The sequence below is a fragment of the Haemaphysalis longicornis genome, unplaced genomic scaffold (genome assembly GCF_048455015.1).
Source record: "Haemaphysalis longicornis isolate Haplotype H1 unplaced genomic scaffold, Haemaphysalis longicornis Haplotype H1 scaffold_7, whole genome shotgun sequence".
NCBI classification, from domain to species: Eukaryota; Metazoa; Arthropoda; class Arachnida; order Ixodida; family Ixodidae; genus Haemaphysalis; species Haemaphysalis longicornis.
In genome coordinates, this window is record NW_027526422.1 from 126,733,612 (window position 1) to 126,756,957 (window position 23,346).

At 47.2% G+C, this 23,346-nt stretch overlaps 1 long non-coding RNA gene across 2 annotated transcripts in view; it reads right to left on the minus strand.

Moving 5' to 3' along the window:
- LOC144145068 (uncharacterized) overlaps window positions 1-9,304 on the minus strand; it is a 202,675-nt gene extending 193,371 nt beyond the window's left edge. The window contains exon 1 of one of the 2 annotated variants that reach the window (XR_013317420.1): window positions 9,246-9,304. This is a non-coding gene — a long non-coding RNA (uncharacterized LOC144145068). The remainder of the gene's footprint in view (window positions 1-9,245) is intronic. The other variant, XR_013317422.1, reaches the window with a different exon arrangement.
- Between the last annotated feature and the right edge of the window lie 14,042 nt (window positions 9,305-23,346).

Below are 23,346 nucleotides of genomic sequence, written 5' to 3' on the forward strand. Positions count from 1 at the left end.
GACGGTTACAGAAACACTTGCGCCGAAAGATAAAAGACTACACAGCAGACGCCGCGCCATTCGATGCGACGACACTCGCCTGTGCAAGTCACGTTGTTGACCACTGCTTCGCCGCCTCTGTATTCTTTTGAGTTGTTAGTGAAGCACAAGTTCCTTCCAATAAACGTTTTTCTCCAAGACAACTGCGTTGTCCTTGGCTTCGTGATAATATCTTACCCTTCAGACTTTGGAAATTGCAAAGGCATGTGGACAAACAAATATTTTAAACCTTTCCTGCAGAACTTACGATTCTTGCATGCTGAACCCTGTTATGAGCCTTGTGAGAGTAATGGACGACAAAAATGGTCAGAAAGTTGCTGTTTGAACTTCTAAATACAATACTGTTCGTGTACCTATTCTTAGTACAAATAAAGTATGTTGAATCAATCACTCACCTTTGTGCAGTTCATAGAGTATCCGTTATAACGAAAGATGAACATAGGAAGTTTCAATGTGCCTCTCCCGTAGTATCTAGGCGTTTCCCTGACTTTCCTCTCCTTGCTCAGCACTCACCGCGTCTTCGACCGTATTCCTTGGTGCTGGAGGTGGAGGACGGTGAACTGGAAAGGAAATTGCTCCAGAAAAGTAGACCATCATGTAACATTCAACCTTACAACGCATCAGCTGGATGTAAATAAAGAACAATAAACGTCTAAGACACGGTGTACTCTTTACAGAGTAGTAAGAATTTTCATCGATTGACGTCAAGATTTTATGATTCAAGGTTCTGCAGAAATGCGAGGACGTAAGTGCCACGTTAAACACGCAGAAATAACAGGGAGGGTTTTCTTTTGCCGGGCCGCCACATCTATGCTACAGACATTAGGTTGGTTTTCTAAAGTTCACACTTCGGAAGACTTGCTTTAAAGCAATACGTCGCTTAATGTTGGCTTGCATAATCCCTATTCATTATTGCATTAGAAAGTCTCAATTCCTCACACGTTTTGGCTTTGAAGTACAATAGGCTGTAGCAAATTCGCAAGGAAATTTATTCACACACGAAAGTTTGCAGTTCTGTGTCATCGGCCCAAATGAACATACTTAGCTGATCAAATTAGGAATACCATAGCTTTTATATAAATATCAAAGAACAAAACCACCCACACATACCTCTATCTCTACAGAGAAGAAACCTCAACCTTGGAGTAGTCGAAATCAAAATAAGCAGATATGCATAAGCATGGTGCATACGCACTTTTTTTGCGATAGTATACCCGACAGCTTAAATACTATGCTACAAGTACAAGTTGAGAGTAAGCCTCCAGTTCTTGTGCGTCCGCGAAAAGCATGTCAGAATGTCCATCGGATCGATTGCGCAGTAGCGTTTGTGGGCTATTGTCGGAAACCGATGGGTATTGCCAATGTGGGCTGGTAACGACACAGGCTGGGAACATGTGTAGTGAACGGCCCATGTAGTTACTTAAAGCCGGCTGCCTCGGCAACGAAGGTGAGTTTATTCAAGCGGGCGTTCCGACGCAGGTTTACAAGCTCATCGAAGGTGTTAACTTGAGCTTAGGCCTGAAGAGGACGAATCGTTATCCTAGGCAGGCAGGTAATGGCAAGCATTGCGCCTTGGTTAATTGCCTTAATTCGAGCCCACTTCGCTCGGTTAGGTGTCTGAATTGGACCTGGTAAACACGCTGAGGCTAGTGTACACACCGTAGCAATAGGCGGGCTATTTTCAAACAGGAGCCTCCAGACTTATGTGAGATGCATCGGATGAGGTGGAGGATCTGCCGCGCTTTTTGGCAAGCGGAACATAGCCACATAGACGCTAACCAAGGCGCACAAATTTCTAATTCCAGCACGCGAACTGAGGTGGCAGTGCGTACAGGTCGGCCGCGGAGTTGTAATGTGATCGGAGACACCTCCATTCGGCGACGCACCAATCACTGGCCACAGGAAGAATAGCTGTGTTTTCGACGTACAGTGCTAGTCCAGCATATTCCCACCATTTCGGATTGTCAGACTAGGCGTGTTGGAGGCATGCGGTTTGCAGAGTCAGGCCAGAGTGTACAGTCTACACTGTGATGTCGTCCGTGTACATCAAAAAGTGCATGTCAGGTATAGATCCGAGATGCCAGGCAAGCGGCAACATAATAGTATGAAAAAGGAAGGGCGAGATGAAGCACTTTGCGGACAGGCGTAAAGTTGATATAACTTGTCCGGCAAATGCGTACCCAAAATGATCTTTTTGTGAGGAAGTTCCGGAGGAAAGAGCAAATCTTGTCCGGGAGGAGAAGGCCTTGGAGAATTTCCAAGATGGCTCCGTGGCTAACGTTGCCGTATGGCTTTTGTATGTCCATGGCAAGCACTGCGCGCAACTTGTTTGATCGCCCGCCAAGTAGCACCATTGACGAGAAATCGTCAAGCCCATCCTCGGTACCCCGACGGGGACTAAGCCTGATCTGCGCTGGGTGATACCACCGGAAACTATCCATCCACCATTGAGCCAAGTCGCCGGCATGAGCACCAACAGTTTCAACCAGGTGCAGGTCAAGGCTATTTGACGCAAATGAGGGAGCTGATCGGGTGGCTTACCGGGCTTCGTTATCGGGACGGTATCAGCGAGTAGCCAAGATACTGGTGTGTGACGAGAAATCCACATCTTGTTGATGGAGTCAAGGAGATTGCTGAGGGATGGATCGTCGAGTTTCTTATAAACCTCGTACGTATGGCCATCTGGCCCGGGAGCGGTCCTCTGTTTGGCGTTATCAAGCGCAGCAAGAAACCTGGCTATCATGAAAGGCGATTGAATTCCACGCGCGGCGTCATCAGGAGGGGAGGAACAAACGTGACTCGGCCGGAGAAATGGGCACGGGTTGCTGGCTGGAAGAATGTCAAAGGCGGGAACAGGACGCGGGCAACATCGGCGGCAAATTGCACAGGATCCCTCTCCGATGCCAGACGTGCACTGGCTACCTCATCTGGAAAGCGGTCACTACTTTCCATAGCACGGTGTGCCAGATTGATGATGCAGTCGCCGATGTACCGAGCAATTTTCGCCAGCTCATCCATCGCTGACTTGACCGACGCTTCTCATGACGCCTGGCAGCCGCAGTCAGACGTTGTAAGCGTATTCCAGCCTCCACAGACGATGGATCTCGGAAGGCAGCCACTTCAGCTTCTTCGCGCTGGCGCCATAGCTGTAAGAGTCGAAGGTCAGGCTACTGCTGTGATTCCACTACCGATGTGTCCTCACAGGTGCTTCGCAGGGCTTCCTTAACGAGACTGATTGGGTCCGGACTTGGCGCCGTGAGCATTGTGGTGATGTTACCTCCGAACGTATCCCAGTTTGTTTCAGTGCAGCGCCGTCGTTAGTGACGCGTCGAGGTTGGGACAATGCCAAGCCTGATGGGATGGTCATGACTGCTCCAGCAGTCGGCCTCTAGGTGCCAGGAGACCGTATGATTGCCAAGCCACGAGGTTGAATCGGGTGAGTAGGGTGGCAACCGGGATGAATACATTGGCGCGTAGGACACGAAATGTCGTTATGGAGGGTGAAGTGCGCATCGATGAAGTTGTCAAGTAGCACCCGCCCGCGTGCCCTTGTGGTAGCATAACCCCAAGGAGGGGCAATAAAGTTCACGGCCACGAGTATGGAACAGGCAGCGTGGGAATGCCGTAGAGATGTCAACAAGCCCAATCTTAGACAAGGCGCACGTTCGCTATGTGGTCGTACATAACATGACACCAAGATTATTGCGTACTTGGCCAGTTGTGCTTTCAGTGCACCAATTTCTTGTCATTAAGTACGCGACTCGTCCAGGGGATCTGAGTTTGCGGATAAGCCGTAAGCACATAGATGGCGGCTTTGCCTGGCCGAGATTCATTGGAGCCACAACGCCGATCATGTATGGATGGCGTAGCGTCAGCCGTAAAAGTTTGGAAGCGAGGTAGAGAGTTTTTTTTCTGTAGTATTAAATTTTATGCTCGCTGTTTGCCTAGGCGAACACGTTCCCGAAGCTACCCAATTTTTTTCTGTGACTCCGCGACAGTGCCATTGTACCATATATTGTGGAACATGCACAGTAAAATGTGTTAACTTAGTTTGGCCGCTAACACTCAAATGAACTTCTGCTACTGCTGCACCACAAGCTCTAGACGCTCATGGTGTGTGAAAGCAGAAGGGACAGGCTTTGTTGGGTTCATGCTTGTTGGCGCGAAGCGGCGTCGACTCGACCGGTCTTGTTATGGTGGAGGCTTGCGGTTCGGGCGATGAATTAAGCGGGACAGGCGCTGTGTGAGCTTAGTCACGTCCGTTTGCAGCACCGCCAACTGTTGGTCTATTTTTTCTAGCTCTTCCATAACCGTAGATTATTGCACAGTTTGACTGTGCTGTTTCTACCGGTGGCGGGAGCCACAAAGCACTTTGTGGTACTATGGCTGGTAGTAATCCAAAGGCTCCACAGCGTCGTGTTCTACCACTTCGCTTTCTTTCGGCAAACAGCCGAAACCGTTGGCCAGAGGAATATCGTTGGGCTTAGGCTGGCTTCGGAGCGCGCGTCGCCTAGCGCGAGTAGCTTTGCACTTAATCGGGCACTTTTTGTCCGTGATGCATTGTTCATCCATGCGGCACAAACCTCATCGAAACTTGGCTTACGGTGAGGCAAACGGCGAGGTAGCCAGTGGCTGTGATGCCGTAGAAGCCGGTTGTTCCGAGGCCGTTGTAACCTGCGCTTCTGTGACAAGGAATGGGCGCGACGTTCTCATGTGTCCATCACGGAAGCATTGGTAACATTGTACCACTCCGGCATTTTATTTAAAGGGCTAAGAACGCAGCCATTGTAGAAAAGACGATCCGGTGGCTCTAAAGGCCCTGGCAGAGTGATTGGACACGTACGGACAGCGCCCATGTAGCGGACAAGAAGAACCTGGTGCGTGGAGCAACATGTACTGGCCTGCAGGTCTTCAGAATTCTCTCCGGGGTCTACTCCCGAAACAACATAGCGTCGGATGTCAGTACCAGAGAGCAGGCACGCTTATATAGGTAGCTGTTTTCCGGCCAACAGAAGAATATGATCTAGTGCGCACAGTCGCTGCACTGCCTCAGGAGACGACACCCACACAGACACTGTTGGTTCGGCTGTGGTACGCGTAGCCAGCAAATCCGGATGTTTCTAGGCATCCGTCGAGCGTCTGCTTCAGTGTCCTTGTCGGAAGAGAGAGGATGTTGAATCGCTCTCGAGGTTTGATGGCAACTTTGTACACTGAGGGACTCTGCTCATTGGTTGTAGGGACCTGCGAACTGGCGGCGGCTGTACGGGATGAAGTAGATGTCGCTGTTGTATACCGTTCAAGGGTCGGTTGCAGGGATGTGTTTGTGACAGATGTACATACCCGTTTGGCCGCAGGTGAGGGTGAAACCTCAGCCGTAACTCGGGCCGCACCTTTGGCCGAAGACCGCTTCGATAAAGTAGAGGGGTCCGCTGGGGATAGCGGGAACGGTAGCGTTACCTCCATTTGCAGCGGGTAGTCCAGAGCCGGGTTTATAGCGATATCTGGAGCAGCGAGCGTCTACCTAGGCGCAGTGGATTGCGTTCGCAGAGCTTTTCTCGCCTGCGTGATATAGAGGGGCGCCGTCGCAACTGCCAGTGGCTGAGAGCCAGTGTGGTTAGGCCTAGCGGCCGGTGGGCCGGATCCGATGCCGAGGAGAACTCTAAGGGGTCATCCTTTTGCTTGCAGTCCGACCATGGAGGGGCCAGAGATGTTCCAGCGTCACTACAGATCACTGGATGTAAACCAACCGAAAACCACGAGATCTGGCGAAAACAACGATCGGAGCAAGAACACAAACGAACCGCTCCTTCTACTTCGTCGTCGTCGTCCTCGGCGAGACACCTGAAATTCGTAACAGAAGCGCTGCGATCGAATATGAAACCTAGGTGGTTTTCCCAAGGCCGTGTCTAGAGTGCCGTTCGACGGTATTACAAGCAGTGAACTATATCGACGTTCACCGGCGTTTTGTGGCAAAATTGCCGCGTCTGGCACTACATCGCTCTAGATAACGTAAAGCTAGGCAACATAACCGAAACATAGCATAACATAACCTAACGCACACAAAGAAATCATTTGAAACACAAAAAGTAACCTAAGGCGTAAAAATTATACTTCAATAGAAAGATGGAACGAAAAACCGATGCAAGAACCGGTCTCGAACCACCGTCCTTGCGAGAACGAACCTAAGGCGGATCCTCAAACTACAACGACAAACGCTTTGGACCGGTGCTAGCCTAGTCCTAAATATTCGAATGTCGTCGGACGGCACTCCAGCCATGCCTGCAGCGGCCAGCTAGAGTGCCGTCGGACGGCACTCTAGACACAGCGTTTTCTCAATCTTCGGTGGGATTCATAGTCTATAGCTCTGGGAGAACCGCGTAACGTTGAGCCAAGTCAGATCCGAACCCATGGCCATTCGTAACTGTGCAATCTGCGGTTCTTTCGAAAGAATTGCGGCTGATGCGGCCTGTAATTTAATTAATTTTGAAAGCGAAGCTAAAGAACGCCTTGGACAACCTTCGAAACCCTCTCGCTGGTGCTGGCGTTTCTCGTAAACGTGATCATTGTACAAAAAAATTAGCAAATGGAATTTCTGCTAGCATCTGTTTAGCTATGTTGTCACTTTACAAAAAACTTTTTAGAGTCATTATTGGCAGTTTGGAATCTGCGAATGTCCCTAAATTTAAAAATTTCTGCAGTAACTATGATGTTCTTTTCCTAGTCCAAAACAGAGAGTCAACTTTTCCACAGCTTGTGAACGGCTCTGGAACCGAAACTTGCCTGGTGCGGTGAGACAAAAGGAAATCTCAACAAATATCAATGCCTTATACCTAAACTTTTTGTGTATGTTTTAGCCTGGTACGCAAAAAAACCTTAAAAAAGAACTTCCCAGAACTTCGTACTCTAAATATTACTAACTTTCTGTAAAGGGGATGCATGACGCCACAAGCGTCTTCGTTGTTTACTTCGCCGGCGTTTCATGCAACCGCTATGAATTTTACCGGGATAGTCCTTTGTATATGTATTATTCTTAATAGCATCTGTAATAACATCGTCTAACTGTTTTCATAAAAAGGCGCGGCCCATCTCCGACTTAAAAGACGAGTCAAACAAAATTTTGTGCCAATCGGTGCACTGTGAATGCTCACAGCGAAGACGACGTCGACGTAAATGTGCCTGCGACTGCTGCAAAGCTTAAAAACTTTGGGAAGAATTTGAAGTGCCGCTGCGCGAACCTATTCGGCAATGTAGTAGAATTCAACGTGTGGAAGCCATATCATCTCTTTTGGCACAACAGGCCTACGTTCCCCGTGCGGTCCACGTGAGCCTGCCCAGTGTAGTTTCAAAAGCAGAGGTGTTCAAAAGCAGAGGAGTACAGGAAAGCACTATTTTCAAGCCTTATTGCTCTCCATCTTCAGGCACTCGATGTCTTCTCATTTTCAATGTTGCAGGCTGCTCTACTTTTGTGCCGCCAGTTCCTCGGCGCGGGCAATTGCTTCTTCAGCACGGCCGCCTCCAACTCCACCACCGAGGGCTGCGGTCGGCGTTGCAGTGAGGGCTAAGCAAAGAGAATCGAAGTAAGGTCAAAGCATGGAAGCTATTACAGAAGCAGAGTATAAATGGTTGTCTACGCCTGTACCTGTTTTGAACAGCGCCCTCAAACTTTATATAATAGAGAGCTTTGTTCCGTTTATTTAATTGCAGAAAAAATGGCTACAGGTGCCATTGTAATTTCAGGTGTACGAATAGCAACATTGTAACCGTTTCCGAGTCCTTTACTTTTGCGAGCCTTGAAGTGGACTGCCCGGATTTCAAGAGTCGTACGTGAGCGAGAAATGTAGAAAACGCTTGCTGGTTAAACTGTGATGACACGTTTTTGGTGTTTTGGCCTAATACAATTCCTGAAGGTATATCCTGCAAATAATGAACTGAACTACCCATTTTGTCTGAAGAGTACGCGTAGTTTTGTCTCACAGGGAGTCAATGTCTCTTGGCCTATTTATGCTGTTCTGAGCAACTTGGGGAAGCAACTGGAAGTATCGAATACCCGCGTTCGTAAGCGGTGCCAGCATCAAAGCTGACAAATGCTTTTCAGACATGGTGTATTGTTGCATAAAAATCCACTCTGTCTGTCTCCGTAGACAACGCAAGCTTGCACCAAAATCAACGCTACTCCTTTAAATGTTTCGAAAACAGTCTACATTCTTTTTCAGAACGTAAACCCACACAACGAAATTTGGGCTGTGCTGTAAATGTTAGACATAGTGACATTTATCTCCTTTTCAACTTCTTGACGTAGAGTCTTCGTGCCGCTATAAATGCTACATCTTCCGCTAAATAATTAGTGCGTTGTTATACTGCGATGCATTGGCCGGTTTTGCAAAAATTATTCGTTCTCAGTCATTCTCGAGGTTTCAACTGTATACTGCTTCAGAATTAGCGAGAACATCAGATGAAATCTTTTCTCTTTTTTTAAATAGACATGTTGGCTCATTTATTCAGTACAGGTCTGCCATTAGTAAGAAACTCCATCGAACACTAACGTAAGACACAAGAAATCAACTTCATTAGAAAATATTTGATTTGAATTATGTTTGAAAAGCGTCACCTAGGATGACAGCGACGAGAAGCAGAAGTGGGAGTCCAAAGAATCGAGCCATCATGTCTGTTCTGCTAAAAAGCGAAAACAAAAACGGAATTCCATTTCAATTACATACATATAAAGTTACATACATATAAACAATACATAATAAAGTTCTATTTTGTCACTTCATAGAGATATGCACTGAACTACGTAATAGACGATAAGTATTTTACGTGCAATAATTATATTACCCAAATTTGTTTGCCATCAAATTGGCATTGCACAAATACGGAACAGTTATATTTTAGTGCCGTCGATGGAACCTTTTTAAATTCAGCTGATTTGGTCAAACCGTGGAGTGTTATTATTTTATCATAACAACTTATTGAGTACACACAATAAAATTATTCTTCTAAGTAGAAAAGGTTGTGATACAACAGTTCTATGATGTTTTCCTTCTAAAATCTATGAACTTTGTCTTTGACTAAGAATTATTTTGTAGTTAGCAGCTAAATATAACAAAAATACATTTGCACTATCTATAACTGTTGTGATGATAATTTAAAAATAAAAAATAACAAAATCAAGTAATGCAAAGAAACTATGGTTAATACTTTCCTACCAATGCGAATTCCTTACACAAGAACAAGGCACAAATTTACTTCAAAAGCTGGTAAAGTTTGGCAATTGGCGTGCCTTTTTATACACGACTGCCCTACTAAAAAATGGTACAGCCAATCACTAAGCGTTTGCTGAGATGAAATACAAAAGGGAAGGAAAAAAATTTAAAAAAAAATCTCAAATGGTATACCACCTGTAAATCCGAAGTTCAATGCACGTCGTCCCTGTTTTTATCGTAGAGAGAATATGTTAGAAGGAAATGACATCTGAGTCACCATAAATTGAAGTGCAAACGTTACCATTTGTACCGTTGCCCTTTGTACCCAAGAAAAACATGTCAATCTCCTCATCAAGACACGTCATCGCCAGCCTTTATCCGGCACCCAAACTAAGGTTATTGGATGCCGTATAAAGTAATTTAGAAGATTATATCCAAATATCCCAATGCAGCTAGCGATGTTCATGGAGGCAGGAAGCGCTGAAAATAACACGTCATTACCGCCATGGAATACTGTCTCATAGTGCAGTTTGGAAAAATACGAAATTTCGAAACCGTTGTACTGAACGTGTAGGCGCCCATTGAAATTAGTGCCTTGTGTGATTACAAGGTATTTTCGCAAATTCCGCCTCACAAATGGATTGTTTATGACAGGATAACGAAACCAATATTAGGTATAAAGAGGAAACACAACAATACACTTCTTAATATTTAAAGGGTATTTTAAAACGTCCAGCAATAATTGCGAGGCGTTTAAATAAGATTGATATGACACATGGGATGAATGTCCGTCAAAAAATGACAAATGCGATATCATATCCATCAATCCGGGTTTGTACATCGGAGTGAATCGGTATGAAGCTTTACCGCCTATTGAAGAGTAATGAGGAGAAAGTATGCCCGAAGGGAACCTCATGCGTCTGTTTATAGCGAGAAGAGACGTAGCCATGTTGATTAGAAAAAAAGCTCTGGTTTCTCAAAAACACATGACGCAAAACAGTTCTACGAACGTCTCTTACAATCCGTCTCATTCCCTAGCGCGTGACATATTGGATTTAACAGCACCCACATCTCACCACCGTTCAACCCCGTTGTGTGCATCGCACCCAGCAAGCTGTTATTGCTCGTGGCATCATTTGTGTTTCCTAAAAATATTTCGACCGTGTGCTGTTTGCCCTGAGGCCTCTGGATCATCCATTGACCTCTCCTGCGACGGATTCCAAGCGGATAATTAAGAAAGCAATCTGTATTAGCGAGAATATTTTTTAGATATCTTCTTTCGATTCCCCAAGAATACCCTTACGTTGAGACTGTGTTCTGGTAAAAACATAAATATATGTCTATGTTTAAAACTGGTAATCCTACCTTAACCTATTGATCCCATCTTTTAGTGTTTTGTGAAAAATTGCATAATTTCCGATGAGAACAAATTCCACAAGAACATTTTTTTCGGGTTTCGCTTGAAAAACCAACACAATTTCAGTGTTGCAGAAGTTAGCAACAACGTGATTTGTTTCTCCTACGCTAAGTGCTGTCAAGTTTGATCATGCGAGAAAATAATCGATGCCTTCAACATAGTAGTAGGTGCCCTGGAAATAATATCTGCTGTCACATTTATGTCTGTCTCACACTTGTTAAGAAACTCAGCAGTTTTTCACCCACAGTCTCGCTCTCACTTCCACTTCATGCAGAGATGACACAATGACGAGAACAAAATCGTACCCAGCACGAAAGAGAAAGCAGTGAACTAAAGTTTTATTGCTCTTCATCTCCGGGCACCTGATGTCGTCTCGTTTTGAACATTGCTTAGTAGTCTACTTTTCTGCAGCCATTTGGTCAGCCGGGGCAATTGCGTCTCCAGCCCGCCCACCACCAACTCCACCGCCAGGGATGCGGTGGACGAAGCAGTGAGTGCTCCGCCAAAAAAAAGGCAAATCAAGTCAAATATTGGAATCTGTTGGTAATCCGCATTTCAAATATTTACGTTCGCCTTTCCTACCCGATGCAATTTACAGCTCTAAAACTGTAGAAGTGGACAGTTTCTTTCAGCTGCTTCCTTGGTTGAAACAATGGCTATAGTGACATAGCAAGTTTAGACGCATAAATAGCAGCTTTGTCACAATTTTAAAGTCGTTTTTTCCAACAATTTACGAGAATGACCACATCCGAAGGGCCCTACATGTAGCGGGAAAAGCAGAAAACACTTTTCTATCAAATTTGATGTTGCAGACATGTTTTTTGTTCTTTGCCCCAATACAAGGCCTGAGTGGTTAGTCACTCTTACACACAGAAAGCGCAACTAAGCTTCTCCACTGGGGAATACGCCTTGTTTTCTGCAGCAATCCGTAGCATTGCTGAACAGCTTTTTGCGGTTATTAGTTATTAAAAAATATTGTCCGCAAGTAGAAGTATTTAACAGCCATGGTTGCAATCTGTAGAAACACAAAGAATTGAAGTGTTCTTTTGAGCCATGGTGTATAATTGCAATAAAAATACAATGTCACCCGTCCAAGTTCACCACGTAAATGTGCTCAAAAATCCACCGTGTTCTTTCAAATCTTTCGAAAGCAGTTGCCCAATGTTTCTGCTAATTTAAAACTACAAAAAATTACGCTCTGTGGTGTAATCCTTCCAGAGAGACGCTTCATCTCCTTGCAATCTTCCTAAATAATTAGCGTGCGTTTATTTATCGTTACATCAGCCGTCGTTACTAAAGATACTCATTGTCCGTCATTTGCGAGGTCTGAACTACTGTTTCAAAATAACAAACCATAACAACCCATAGCAAAACAACACACTTTTTTCTTCTTTTGCAAAAAGAGAAGTGATCTGTTTCCCAGCACACCTTTCCACATAGTAAAAAACTCAGCCGAAGACAACCTCTGGTACCAGAATTTAACCACTTAAAAAATATGTCACTTTGAAATTTCTGAAAGGGTTCAACTAGGATGACAGCGACGAGAAGCAGAAGAGGGAGTGCAACGAATTGAGCTTCTTTTGCTGAAAAAAGCAGGAAACATTTTAAATTGATCTGTATAACATTTACAAACTGGCAGCGGGTAGGCGGAATATATTTTATAAGTTATGTTTTGTCACTTTAAGGAACAATGTACTGAACTACTTATTATAAAATATTTTTTTCTGCCTACAATAAATATAGTAGCCACAAATGTTGCTGGTCCACCTCGCATTGCAAGAAAACGGAAAAGATAACCCCTTTGTCTGGATAAATATATTGAAATTCTTCCGATTTATAGAACATTTCTCAACTTTTATTCTTTTCAGAGAAATTTCAATTTGACTTTGACTAAATAGGATCAAGTTTTGCATTTGCAATGCATCTAACTAACATTTGTAATGTATATAACTATGATGAAAAAACATTTGCATTGTGTATAGCTTTTGGCCTGACAGTTTTAAAATTATAGAACTGAAGGAACGCCAATAAATTATAGTTACGGATTGCCTCCCCAAAGAGAATTTGTCAGCAAGAAACAAAGCAAAGGTATACTTCAATAGCTGGTAAAATGCAATAAATTGGCGTGGCTTTTCGTACCGGAGTTCCCTACCATAAACATTTTCCCACGAAGAACTAAGCATTACGCAAGTTGCAAGAAAAAAATATTTTTTTAGAGAATAAACAAAACCAAAGCTCCGCAGCACCTTCGGGCTTCAAAGAGCAAAGCAGATCGACCACCTTTTCCCATAGAGAGTACAATAGGTTGGATGAAAATGACATATAAATCAGCATAAATTGAAGAAGTGGAAACGTTAACCTTGGTACATTGACCAACGAGGTACAGGTGAACTGCCTCATCAAAACCCATTATAGTAAGCCTTCTCTGACAGAAAAATAAGTATTAGTGGATGCCCGTTAAATGAATGTATTAGACATTGTTGAAAGTACATGTGAGGTACATGAACGCAGGAAGCGCAAAAATACCTCACGTTGTGACCCCCCTGGCCTCGTCACTGATAGTGGAGATTGGAAAATACAAAATTTATGAAGGCTTTTCCTGGGGTGAACCTACTCTGGTAGGCGCAAAGAGGCTCTTTCAATACTTTGATACCACGGCTTTTAGAATGAAATTAGATGCGAGCAGCTGAAAAAAACAATACTGGTTGCGGGTACAAAGTATTAATGAATATATTTGGCGCCCAATACCCCCACAAGCTATAAATAGGCCCTGCTGTGTTTTTGCACCAAAGTCACTTCAATCAACATTGAGAAAACTGGAATAATCGCCTTATTTTGATGATATCACGACTTCAGTCTGTATAATTTGTCACATAGCGGAGATGTTTGGTAGAAAAATGAAGTAATTTGTTACTTTTCCATGTCAAGGTTTATAAAATGTTTCAAAAAGCGTGCCTCATTTTCTAATGGTAATGTGTATTAAACACATTTATACAGACACAGCAGCTCATAAAATATTTGTGGTTTACATTCTCGTAAACAGCGAGATGAGTTGCAAACAAAAATCGTGAAATAGCACTCAGCTTGCCAGAAAAAAGATAGTTTAGTAACATCGTGTGCATACCGCGATGCAGACACCGGGATCAGAGGCGCCTTAGACCAACAGGAATAGACAATAACGGGCTAGCAACAAGGAACAAACATAACAAGCAGACGCTAGAAGCACCGCTTTACTGGAGATGCCAAAAGCCATGATTGCCAAATTATTAGCGCTTTCATCAGACCAAGTCCATAACTTTTTCCTCCGATCACTCCATGACGCCATAACCAAACCCCGAGTACCGTGCTGCTTTAAAGATCACCGATGATCATGTCACACTGCCACCCGCGCAAGCTTGATGATCACCGTCTAATGTGAAGATGCTGTTGCTGACGTCGACACTATCGTAGAGAGTGACCAAAGGTTGCTCCTCGACCGCGGTGTCTTCGTTGCAAGAGGCATTGCGCGCTTTACGAATGCCAATCCCAACTTTTGGTCACTAATTTCAGCGAAGAATACCAGCATTTAAACAGGGGCGCTGCAATCGCGTTCCTCGAAGAAACGCAAGCAGCAAGTGACGTGATCGCCGTTGCCGACTTTGAACGCGCTCCCGACGAGACCTTCAAGCTTCCGAATCCCTTCGACGTGAATCCGGCGTTACCGCAAGAAGAACGGAAGAAATTATTGGATTTGCTGCATCGCTACAGAGAGTGTTTTTCGTCGAACTCAAAACTACGTCAGGCACCTCTGGCGAAGCACCGAATAATAACCGAAGATGGAGCGCGACCGACCCGACAGTGACCGTACCGCGTCTCTTCACACGAGCGGGAAGCCATCCGGGCTCAGGTCGACGACATGCTCAGCGGCGACATTACATAGCCATCGAAAAGCCCCTGGGCGGCGCCGGTCGCACTCGTGAAGAAAAAAGACGGCACATTAAGGTTTTGCGTTGACACCGGCGACTGAACAAAATCTCCAAAAAGGACGTGTACCCCCTCCCCCGAATTGACGACGCCCTCGACCACCTCTGCCACGCGAAGTACTTCTCATCGATGGATCTGAAGACCGGCTAATGGCAAATTGATGTGGACGAGAGAGACCGAGAGAAGACCGCATAAATAACCCCGGACGGCCTGTACGAGTTCAAAGTGATGCCGTTACGGTGTTGCATGGCGCCAGCAACGTTTCAACGAGTCCTGACACAGTGCTAGCTGGCCTGAAGTGGCACACCTGCCTCGTATACCTCGACGATGTTGTGGTATTCTCCCGGACTTTCAACGAGCACCTTGCAAGATTGCAGTCTGTACGCCTGAAAAGTGCCGCTTCGCGTACGAGGAACTCAACTTTTGGGGCCATGCCGTCGATGCCGCGGGAGTCCGGCCTGATCCTGCAAAAACATATGCCATAGCGAACTTCCCAAGACCGAAAGATAAAACGGGCGTGCGGAGATTTCTCGGACTATGCTCATACTACAGGGGCTTCGTCGCAAACATCACCCGCATTGCATATCCACTCACTCGCTTGAAGAAAGATAGCACCCCTTTCAGCTGGGAAAATTCCCAAGAAACAGTATTCTGCCAGCTGCAACAATGCCTGCAAAGCCCGCCTGTGCTCGGGAATTTCGACGAAAATCCCGAAACGGAAATGCACCCGGACGCCAGTGATATAGGCTTGGGTGCCGTCCTCGTACAAAAGAAAAACTGGTGCGAGAAAGTAATCGCCTATGCTAGCCGTGGTCTGTCCAAGGAAGAAACTACTCAGCCTCTGAGAAAGAGTGCCTCGCGATTATATGGGCCATTTCAAAACTTCGCCCATACGTGTATGAAAGACCATTCAAGGTTGTGGCAGACCACCATGTGCTGTGTTGGTTCGACAATTTGAAGGACCCCTCTGGCCATCTTGGTAGGTGGAGCTTGCGTTTGCAAGAATTCGCCGTTACAGTAGTATATAAATCCGGGAGGAAACACTCCGACGCCAACTGCCTGACCCGTGTCCCCGTCGACCCACCACCACAAGGCTCCGATGAATACAGCGCGTTTTTCGGAGTCGTTACTGAGGGCGACGTGGCCACCCAGCAGCGTGCCGACCCCGATCTACGCGTCATGATTGAATACCTCTAACGATGCAACGTCGCCGTGCCCAGGGCTTTCAAACACAACTTACCTGCATTCAGCCTGAAAAACTCCGTCCTCGTGAAGAAGAATTTCAGCCCCGGAACGAGAGTGAATTATCTTCGTGTCATCCCGGCAGATCTTTGTGACGAAATTTTGGAAGCATGCCACGACGACCCGTCTTCCGGACATCCCGGCACAGCTCGCAAAATTGGAAAAATCAAGATGATGTACTACTGGCCCCGCCTTGCATCGGACGTCACCCACAACGTCCGGAGCTGCCGTGACTGCCAGCGACGAAAAACGCCACTGACGAGGCCCGCCGGACTTCTGCAGCCGATCGGCGTCCCGTCTAGGCCCTTCCAACAGATCGGAAAGGACCTTCTGGGCCCGTTCCCTACAAGCCCATCAGACAAGTGAATTATTGTAGCGACAGACTACATGATGCGCTATGCAGAGACCTCCGCTCTTCCGAGGGGGACTGCACAAGAAATCGCACAGTTCTTCATAAGCCAAGTTGTTCTGCGACATGGAGCCCCGGAAGTCATAATCACGGACCGCAGAACGTCCTCTAATGCGGAGCTGATACAAGGGATATTACGCTACAGCAACACGGATCCCCGAAGAACGACGGCGTACCACCCTCAAACGAACGGACTAACGGAACGCCTGAACAAGACAAGCGCGGATATACTGTCATTGTACGTCGACGTTGAACATAAGACTTGGGACAATGTGCTACCGTATGTCACCTTTGCGAACAACACGGCTATCCAGGAAACTACGCAGATGACGCCGTTCGAGCTTGTCTACGAAAGACGGCCGACTACGATGCTCGACGCCATGCTTCCGCACGTATAAGACGACGACATCAATGCCGACGCCCAAGGATAGCTTCAGCGTGAGGAGGAGGCCCGCCAGCTGGCTCGAGTTCGTACAACGGACCAGCAGCTGGTGAATGCCGGACGCTATAATCTTCGACACCGAGACGCCGAGTACCACCCTGGGGATCGTGTGTAGGTTTGGACTCCCATCCGTCGACGCGGAGTGAGAAGCTTCTGCGATGGTATTTCGGACCCTACCAGATTCTGCGACGTGTCGGCCAACTTGCCTACCAGGTGATCCCCGATGGTTATTCCGGAACATCCCGACGACGCACGTGGCCCGAAGTCGTCCACGTGGTTCGCTTTTAACCTTACTATGGAAGACGATGGACTTTTTTTGTTGTTCGTTTGGACTGTGTTTTGTTGTAGCATCGAGTCGAAGCACTCTTAGAGGGGGGGGGTTGTGCCGTGAACCTTGTATGGATTTGTTTATCTATTGTTTGCTTTTACTGCCGGGCCACGCCCGGATGTGTTATCTGCGTTCCAAACGAAGCGCGTCTTACATTATTTACTTTTATGCAACATGGGCTATCACATTCAGATCAGCAGACTGTTTCGCCATAACGTCACTAGCCCAGAATAATCTCCTGTGATCTACAATGTTCTAAATGTGAATCGACGGTTACAGAAACACTTGCGCCGAAAGATAAAAGACTACACAGCAGACGCCGCGCCATTCGATGCGACGACACTCGCCTGTGCAAGTCACGTTGTTGACCACTGCTTCGCCGCCTCTGTATTCTTTTGAGTTGTTAGTGAAGCACGAGTTCCTTCCAATAAACGTTTTTCTCCAAGACAACTGCGTTGTCCTTGGCTTCGTGATAATATCTTACCCTTCAGACTTTGGAAATTGCAAAGGCATGTGGACAAACAAATATTTTAAACCTTTCCTGCAGAACTTACGATTCTTGCATGCTGAACCCTGTTATGAGCCTTGTGAGAATAATGGACGACAAAAATGGTCAGAAAGTTGCTGTTTGAACTTCTAAATACAATACTGTTCGTGTACCTATTCTTAGTACAAATAAAGTATGTTGAATCAATCACTCACCTTTGTGCAGTTCATAGAGTATCCGTTATAACGAAAGATGAACATAGGAAGTTTCAATGTGCCTCTCCCGTAGTATCTAGGCATTTCCCTGACTTTCCTCTCCTTGCTCAGCACTCACCGCGTCTTCGACCGTATTCCTTGGTGCTGGAGGTGGAGGACGGTGAACTGGAAAGGAAATTGCTCCAGAAAAGTAGACCAGCATGTAACATTCAACCTTACAACGCATCAGCTGGATGTAAATAAAGAACAATAAACGTCTAAGACACGGTGTACTCTTTACAGAGTAGTAAGAATTTTCATCGATTGACGTCAAGATTTTATGATTCAAGGTTCTGCAGAAATGCGACGACGTAAGTGCCACGTTAAACACGCAGAAATAACAGGGAGGGTTTTCTTTTGCCGGGCCGCCACATCTATGCTACAGACATTAGGTTGGTTTTTAAAGTTCACACTTCGGAAGACTTGCTTTAAAGCAATACGTCGCTTAATGTTGGCTTGCATAATCCCTATTCATTATTGCATTAGAAAGTCTCAATTCCTCACACGTTTTGGCTTTGAAGTACAATAGGCTGTAGCAAATTCGCAAGGAAATTTATTCACACACGAAAGTTTGCAGTTCTGTGTCATCGGCCCAAATGAACATACTTAGCTGATCAAATTAGGAATACCATAGCTTTTATATAAATATCAAAGAACAAAACCACCCACACATACCTCTATCTCTACAGAGAAGAAACCTCAACCTTGGAGTAGTCGAAATCAAAATAAGCAGATATGCATACGAATAATGCATACGCACTTTTTTTGCGATAGTATACCCGACAGCTTAAATACTATGCTACAAGTACAAGTTGAGAGTAAGCCTCCAGTTCTTGTGCGTCCGCGAAAAGCATGTCAGAATGTCCATCGGATCGATTGCGCAGTAGCGTTTGTGGGCTATTGTCGGAAACCGATGGGTATTGCCAATGTGGGCTGGTAACGACACAGGCTGGGAACATGTGTAGTGAACGGCCCATGTAGTTACTTAAAGCCGGCTGCCTCGGCAACGAAGGTGAGTTTATTCAAGCGGGCGTTCCGACGCTGGTTTACAAGCTCATCGAAGGTGTAAACTTGAGCTTAGGCCTGACGAGGACGAATCGTTATCCTAGGCAGGCAGGTAATGGCAAGCATTGCGCCTTGGTTAATTGCCTAAATTCGAGCCCACTTCGCTCGGTTAGGTGTCTGAATTGGACCTGGTAAACACGCTGAGGCTAGTGTACACACCGTAGCAATTGGCGGGCTATTTTCAAACAGGAGCCTCCAGACTTATGTGAGATGCATCGGATGAGGTGGAGGATCTACCGCGCTTTTTGGCGAGCGGAACATAGCCACATAGACGCTAACCAAGGCGCACAAATTTCTAATTCCAGCACGCGAACTGAGGTGGCAGTGCGTACAGGTCGGCCGCGGAGTTGTGATGTGATTGGAGACACCTCCATTCGGCGACGGACCAATCACTGGCCACAGGAAGAATAGCTGTGTTTTCGACGTACAGTGCTAGTCCAGCATATTCCCACCATTTCGGATTGTCAGACTAGGCGTGTTGGAGGCATGCGGTTTGCAGAGTCAGGCCAGAGTGTACAGTCCACACTGTGATGTCGTCCGTGTACATCAAAATGTGCATGTCAGGTATAGATCCGAGATGCCAGGCAAGCGGCAACATAATAATATGAAAAAGGAAGGGCGAGATGAAGCACTTTGCGGACAGGCGTAAAGTTGATATAACTTGTCCGGCAAATGCGTACCCAAAATGATCTTTTTGTGAGGAAGTTCCGGAGGAAAGAGCAAATCTTGTCCGGGAGGAGAAGGCCTTGGAGAATTTCCAAGATGGCTCCGTGGCTAACGTTGCCGTATGGCTTTTGTATGTCCATGGCAAGCACTGCGCGCAACTTGTTTGATCGCCCGCCAAGTAGCACCATTGACGAGAAATGGTCAAGCCCATCCTTGGTACCCCGACGGGGACTAAGCCTGATCTGCGCTGGGTGATACCACCGGAAACTATCCATCCACCATTGAGCCAAGTCGCCGGCATGAGCACCAACAGTTTCAACCAGGTGCAGGTCAAGGCTATTTGACGCAAATGAGGGAGCTGATCGGGTGGCTTACCGGGCTTCGTTATCGGGACGGTATCAGCGAGTAGCCAAGATACTGGTGTGTGACGAGAAAGCCACATCTCGTTGATGGAGTCAAGGAGATTGCTGAGGGATGGATCGTCGAGTTTCTTATAAACCTCGTACGTATGGCCATCTGGCCCGGGAGCGGTCCTCTGTTTGGCGTTATCAAGCGCAGCAAGAAACCTGACTATCATGAAAGGCGATTGAATTCCACGCGCGGCGTCATCAGGAGGGGAGGAACAAACGTGACTCGGCCGGAGAAATGGGCACGGGTTGCTGGCTGGAAGAATGTCAAAGGCGGGAACAGGACGCGGGCAACATCGGCGGCAAATTGCGCAGGATCCCTCTCCGATGCCAGACGTGCACTGGCTACCTCATCTGGAAAGCGGTCACTACTTTCCATAGCACGGTGTGCGAGATTGATGATGCAATCGCCGATGTACCGAGCAATTTTCGCCAGCTCATCCATCGCTGACTTGACCGACGCTTCTCATGACGCCTGGCAGCCGCAGTCAGACGTTGTAAGCGTATTCCAGCCTCCACAGACGATGGATCTCGGAAGGCAGCCACTTCAGCTTCTTCGCGCTGGCGCCATAGCTGTAAGAGTCGAAGGTCAGGCTACTGCTGTGATTCCACTACCGATGTGTCCTCCCAGGTGCTTCGCAGGGCTTCCTTAACGAGACTGATTGGGTCCGGACTTGGCGCCGTGAGCATTGTGGTGATGTTACCTCCGAACGTATCCCAGTTTGTTTCAGTGCAGCGCCGTCGTTAGTGACGCGTCGAGGTTGGGACAATGCCAAGCCTGATGGGATGGTCATGACTGCTCCAGCAGTCGGCCTCTAGGTGCCAGGAGACCGTATGATTGCCAAGCCACGAGGTTGAATCGGGTGAGTAGGGTGGCAACCGGGATGAATACATTGGCGCGTAGGACACGAAACGTCGTTATGGAGGGTGAAGTGCGCATCGATGAAGTTGTCAAGTAGCACCCGCCCGCGTGCCCTTGTGGTAGCATAACCCCAAGGAGGGGCAATAAAGTTCACGGCCACGAGTATGGGACAGGCAGCGTGGGAATGCCGTAGAGATGTCAACAAGCCCAATCTTAGACAAGGCGCACGTTCGCTATATGGACGTACATAACATGACACCAAGATTATTGCGTACTTTGGCAGTTGTGCTTTCAGTGCACCAATTTCTTGTCATTAGGTACACGACTCGTCCAGGGGAACTGAGTTTGCCGATAAGCCGTAAGCACATAGATGGCGGCTTTGCCTGGCCGAGATTCATTGGAGCCACAACGCCGATCATGTATGGATGGCGTAGCGTCAGCCGTAAAAGTTTGGAAGCGAGGTAGAGAGTTTTTTTTCTGTAGTATTAAATTTCATGCTCGCTGTTTGCCTAGGCGAACACGTTCCCGAAGCTACCCAATTTTTTTTTGTGACTCCGCGACAGTTCCATTGTACCATATATTGTGGAACATGCACAGTAAAATGTGTTAACTTAGTTTGGCCGCTAACACTCACATGAACTTCTGCTACTGCTGCACCACAAGCTCTAGACGCTCATGGTGTGTGAAAGCAGAAGGGACAGGCTTTGTTGGGTTCATGCTTGTTGGCGCGAAACGGCGCCGACTCGACCGGTCTTGTTACGGTGGAGGCTTGCTGTTCGGGCGATGAATTAAGCGGGGCAGGCGCTGTGTGAGCTTAGTCACGTCCGTTTGCAGCACCGCCAACTGTTGGTTTATCTTTTCTAGCTCTTCCATAACCGTAAATTATTGCACAGTTTGACTGTGCTGTTTCTACCGGTGGCGGGAGCCACAAAGCACTTCGTGGTACTATGGCTGGTAGTATTCCAAAGGCTCCACAGCGTCGTCTTCTACCACTTCTTCGCTTTCTCTCGGCAAACAGCCGAAACCGTTGGCCAGAGGAATATCGTTGGGCTTAGGCTGGCTTCGGAGCGCGCGTCGCTTAGCGCGAGTAGCTTTGCACTTAATCGGGCACTTTTTGTCCGTGATGCATTGTTCATCCATGCGGCACAGACCTCATCGAAACTTGGCTTATGGTGAGGCGAACGGCGAGGTAGCCAGTGGCTGTGATGCCATAGAAGCCGGTGGTTCCGAGGCTGTTGTCACCTGCGCTTCTGTGACAAGGAATGGGCGCGACGTTCTCATGTGTCCATCACGGAAGCATTGGTAACAATGTACCACTCCGGCATTGTATGGAAAGGGCTAAGAACGCAGCCATTGTAGAAAAGACGATCCGGTGGCTCTAACGGCCCTGGCAGAGTTATGAGACACGTACGGACAGCGCCCATGTAGCGGACAAGAAGAACCTGGTGCGTGGAGCAACATGTACTGGCCTGCAGGTCTTCAGAATTCTCTCCGGGGTCTACTCCCGAAACAACATAGCGTCGGATGTCAGTACCAGAGAGCAGGCACGCTTATATTATTAGCTGTTTTCCAGCCAACAGAAGAATATGATCCAGTGCGCACAGTCGCTGGACTGCCTCAGGAGACGACACCCACACAGACACTGTGTTGGTTCGGCTGTGGTACGCGTAGCCAGCAAATCGGGATGTTCCTAGGCATCCGTCGAGCGTCTGCTTCAGTGTTCTTGTTGGAAGAGAGAGGATGTTGAATCGCTCTCGAGGTTTGATGGCAACATTGTACACTGAGGGACTCTGCTCATTGGTTGTAGGGACCTGTTAACTGGCGGTGGCTGTACGGGATGAAGTAGATGTCGCTGTTGTATACCGTTCATCGGTCGGTTGCAGGGATGTGTTTGTGGCAGATGTACACACCCGTTTGGCCGCAGGCGAGGGTGAAACCTCAGCCCTAACTCGGGCCGCACCTTTGGCCGAAGACCGCTTCGATAAAGTAGAGGGGTCCGCCGGGGATAGCGGGAACGGTAGCGTTACCTCCATTTGCAGCGGGTAGTCTAGAGCCGGGTTTATAGCGATGTCAGGAGCAGCGAGCGTCTACCTAGGCGCAGTGGATTGCGTTCGCAGAGCTTTTCTCGCATGCGTGATATAGAGGGGTGCGGTCGCAACCGCCAGTGGCTGAAAGCCAGTGTGGTTAGGCCTAGCGGCCGGTGGGCCGGATCCGAAGCCGAGGAGAACTCTAAGGGGCCATCCTTTTGCTTGCAGTCCAACCATGGAGGGGCCAGAGATCTTCCAGCGTCATACAGATCACTGGATGTAAACCAACCGAAAACCACGAGATCTGGCGAAAACAACGAGCGGAGCAAGAACACAAACGAACCGCTCCTTCTACTTCGTCGTCGTCGTCCTCGGCGAGACACCTGAAATTCGTAACAGAAGCGATGTGATCGAATATGAAAACTAGGTGGTTTTCCCAAGGCCGTGTCTAGAGTGCCGTTCGACGGTATTACAAGCAGTGCACTATATCGACGTTCACCGGCGTTTTGTGGCAAAATTGCCGCGTCTGGCACTA